The sequence below is a fragment of the Suncus etruscus genome, chromosome 8 (assembly GCF_024139225.1).
Source record: "Suncus etruscus isolate mSunEtr1 chromosome 8, mSunEtr1.pri.cur, whole genome shotgun sequence".
In the NCBI taxonomy this organism is placed as follows: domain Eukaryota; kingdom Metazoa; phylum Chordata; class Mammalia; order Eulipotyphla; family Soricidae; genus Suncus; species Suncus etruscus.
Window position 1 is genome coordinate 45631949 of NC_064855.1, and position 4439 is coordinate 45636387.

Genomic DNA, 4439 nt, shown 5'->3' on the forward strand with positions numbered 1-4439 from the left:
ACAGACCAAAGTGTTGTCTCGGAAACAACACCTTGCCTCCTGACTAGTTCTAAAACATAAAAGGGACATGTGTATCTCCTTTGTATATCTCAAATGTATTCCCTTAACGTCTATAACTCTTTTCGAATATCCTCTTATATAGTGACGATTTTGCCCACTGGTTTTTTTTTTTTTATTTGATTGTTTGTTAGCTTTTTTCCCCTTTGAGATCTGTTTTATACGTAATACTGGTAGAAGAGTATCTCTGTATAGCATTCATGTTTGAACCAAGTTATGGGGAATGTAGGACTTTATTCGTGGGCCCCCAGTTGCACCAACAATATCTGTGGCATTGTTTCCCTTTTGCATAGACACATTAAAATGGGAAATCAATACATATGCAAACAAGTTCCTATCTAATAGAGATGGGAACACAAATTTGGTAATGCAGGTAGGCCTTATACCTTGAACATTGGCATAATGATTTGGCTTAGGCCTCAAAAGAATAGGCATTGCCCATACACCCCTGAACAATAAATACCATCTATGGTAGCAACCACAATTGTCTATAACATTACCAGGATGCAAACTTCTACCATGGAAGACCTACCACTGCTCTGGCATTGACTTACTCCAAAGAGTGCTCTCAACACCCAGACCTCTCAGCAACAGCCTCCTTGCAGGGCAGATCACTCCACATCTAATGGTGTGCTGAAACTAGAGGATGCTTCACATCAGTCTGACTTCAATGAAAGAAATGCATAGAATCCAGAATCTTTAAATATAGGGACCTGATACCAACAACAACTAAAGTGTGAAAAAGTTTCACTGGGACCATGGAGAATGACTCAGGTTGGCCAGACTGGTATGCGTGGAGCCCAGAGTCAATAAACCTTGGGGGTGAGGCCTTCTTGTAATCAGGCCAAGGATTTTTTTTCGGTTTTCCCCATATTTTTCTGTGCCTATGTAAACAACAGCGATTGCCACTGTCACACCTTTACTATTTTTTTAACCCTTATCTTTTAAGGAAAAAAAAAAAAAACAGTTTACTGAACTTAAAAACAAATAACTGTAGTAGAATGCCTGTCTTGAATACAGGCAGGGGATGAGAAGGGGGGGTGCATTGGCAGGGGGAATCTTACACTGGTGAAGGGGGTGGGTGTTCTGTTTGTGACTGTAACCCAACTATAATTATGTTACTTAAATAAAAAATAAATTAAAAATATCAAGGAGTTATTATAGAGATATTAAAATTAAGACACTATAAATTCTTATAGTGAGCACTGTAGTGGAAGTCCATAGCTTCCAAATGCATTCTACACCTGTCTGTGGATAAAAGCATTAAAACATTATTATAGACTTTTATAAAGATCAGTTGGTTGGATACCTGCTTAAATTTGCCTTTGTAGTACAAGTATTAAGATCTGTAATAAAAAAATTAAAAAAAAAAAGACAACCAAGACAACCAAACCTGATGGTTTAATGTGGTGCTGGGGTCACCACAAGCCTCAAACCATATCCCTGAAAACCATGCGCCCTTAATCACTGAGTTATCTCCCTGGCCCCAAACTTCAACTTCTTGCCACAGTTGAAATTGTTTGTTTTGGTATGACCACCTTGATGAAAAATAATAAGGCTTTGACAGGAGAGAAGACATAAATCAGACTGGCCTGAATTTAGATGTTAGCTCCAACTCCTAATAGCTACATAACCACAGGAAGCTTAAAAATTGTCACTTTGGGGCTGGAGCAATAGCATAGCAGGTAGGGTGTTTGCCTTGCATGCAGCTGACCCGGGTTCAATCCTTGGCATCCCATAGGGTCCCCAAACCTGCCAGAAGTGATTTCTGAGTATAGAACCATGAGTAGGCCCTGAGCCCCATTAGGTATCGCCCAAAAACCAACAAAAAAAATAAAAAACAAGCAAACAAACAAAAAAGAATATCACTTTGCCACCTTCTTTATTTTAAAAAGAGGACAGCAACATCTCTCTATGCTAGACATTATGCAGAAGAAATGAAGTATGGTATAAAGTGTGCATTTGACCCTGAGGAATAACTCCATATTTGTAAGCTGTGATAGTCTATCACCATTATACTCAGCACTGTTCTTTAATTGAGGAAGCAGAAAAGCATTGAGGCAAAAGTAGATAATCTCAAAGTTGAAGAAGAGTGAGTTTAACAAGTTGATGCTAGCTCTGTAATTTTTGTTAACAAATCCAAATTTAAGCATGAGCCACCCATGGTACATGCAATTGGTTAAGGGATTTCTCTCCTTTTCTTTGGAGCCAACTAGTAAGCAAAATCAAGAACTAATATTGAGAGGAGAAAAGGCAGGGAGGTGTTGAACAGAAGAGTAGCAGGCTTTCAGTTCCAAGATAGAGATAAAAGAGAAAATAAGGACCAGGGAGATGGCTCAAAGAGGTAATGCATATGCTTCATCTACAGGAGACCCTGTATTCTGATTCCTGGCACCACATGGTCCCTTTTGTATTAAGGAGTAGGAGTAGTCTCTGAGCACCATCAGTCAAAAGGATCTCTGCTTGTCAATGAATGCATCTATGACTAGGCTAGTTTACAACACAGAAAAGAAAGTTGTAGAGCTAACACTTTCTGATTTCTAGACTTAATCAAGCTACCTCAAACAAGATTCCTCATAAAGTGACATAAAGAGAGATAAAAGAAACAATAGAACAAAATGAAAAGTGAATTACTCATTTATGACCAACATGCAAAGGCAATTTATTAGAGGAAAAAGGGTCTTCAAAAAAGGTGATAAGACAATTGAATGTTCATATGCATGAAAAAGTTGGATTCATACATTCTACTATATAATTAACTAAGTTATATTATAATTAACTGTATATTATAATTAACTAAAAGTGGAACTGAAGAGATAGTATAACAATTAGGGTGCTTCTATCTCCAACACTCCATATAGCACCCTAAGCACCTCTGAGTTAATCCCTGAGCACAAAGCCAGGGGGTTCAGGGTTTTCTCAGGATTACTCAGGAAGTAAACCCTGAGTACCACCAGGTATGGGAAGGAAGGAAAGGAAGAAGGAAGGAAGGAAGGAAGGAAGGAAGGAAGGAAGGAAGGAAGGAAGGAAGGAAGGAAGGAAGGAAGGAAGGAAGGAAGGAAGGAAGGAAGGAAGGAAGGAAGGAAGGAAGGAGAGAAGGAAGGAGAGAAGGAGGGAAGGAGGAAAGGAGGAAGGAAGGAGGGGTAGAAGGAGGGAAGAAGGAAGGAAGGAAGGAAGGAAGGAAGGAAGGAAGGAAGGAAGGAAGGAAAGAAGGAAGGAAGGAAGGAGGGAAAGAAGGAGGGAAGAAAGGAAGTAGGGAAGGAGGAGAGAAGGAAGGAGGGAGGGAAGGAGGGAATAAAGGAAGTAGGGAAGGAGGGAGGGAAGGAAGGAGGGATGGAGGAAGGGAAGGAAGGAAGGAGGGAAGGAGGGAGGGAAAGAAGGAAGGAAGGAGGGAAGGAAGGAGGGAGGGAAGGGAGGAGGGAGGGAGGGAAGGAAGGAGGGAAGGAAGGGAGGAGGGAAGGAAGGAGGGAGGAAAGGAAGTGAAGGAACTTATCTCTTGTCAAGGTAAGGAGGCAAATATTTCTTAGATGTTATATAAGTTTAATCCATAAAAGAAAGGCATTACAAATTGGATTGCATCAAAATTCAAAACTTCTGCTTTTCAAAACATTATCATGAGAATGAAAATACAAGCAAGAGAGAGGAGAAACTATTTGGAAAATATTTTATCTAATATAGGACTATATCCAGAGTACATAAAGAACTTCAGACTCAGTAATAAGAAGACAAACAACTTAACTATAAAAAAAGCTAAAGGATTGAGCAAACACTTCAATAAAAAAGATACAGAAGTGTCAGAAGTGTCAGGGGAAAAGCTCAAAGGGCTAACTGAGCACATGGTTTGTGAACTGGAAGCCTGGGTTTCATTCCCAGCACTGCCTAGTGCCTTCACACACCTCCAGGAATGATCCAAAAGTACGGATCCCATGAGAAACACTGGGTCACCATTTGGTGAGGTTCAGAATTAAACAAATAGAATAATAATTTAAAAAAATATATGAGAGGAGGACTAGGAGATATCTCTAAGTGGCAAAGCACATGAATGACATATGCAAAATAACTCTGAGAACAATTCCACCTCATCAAAAGTAGTTGGTATTTTTTTTAAGATATATTGAAAAAGAAGATACTTAACATCACTGGAGAATGCAAATTGACATCACAATAATATATACTGGGCCAAAGTGTTAGTATAGAAATAGGGTGCTTACCTTGCACACAGCTAACCCGGGTTTGACTCCTGGCAACCCAAGTCCTCCAAAAAAATTTCTGAGTGCAGTAATTCTCAAAAGTGACCCCTGAGAATCACCAAATGTGGCCCCCAAAACAAAAATTATATATATATATACACACACACATATAATTGTGACATAACTATTAGA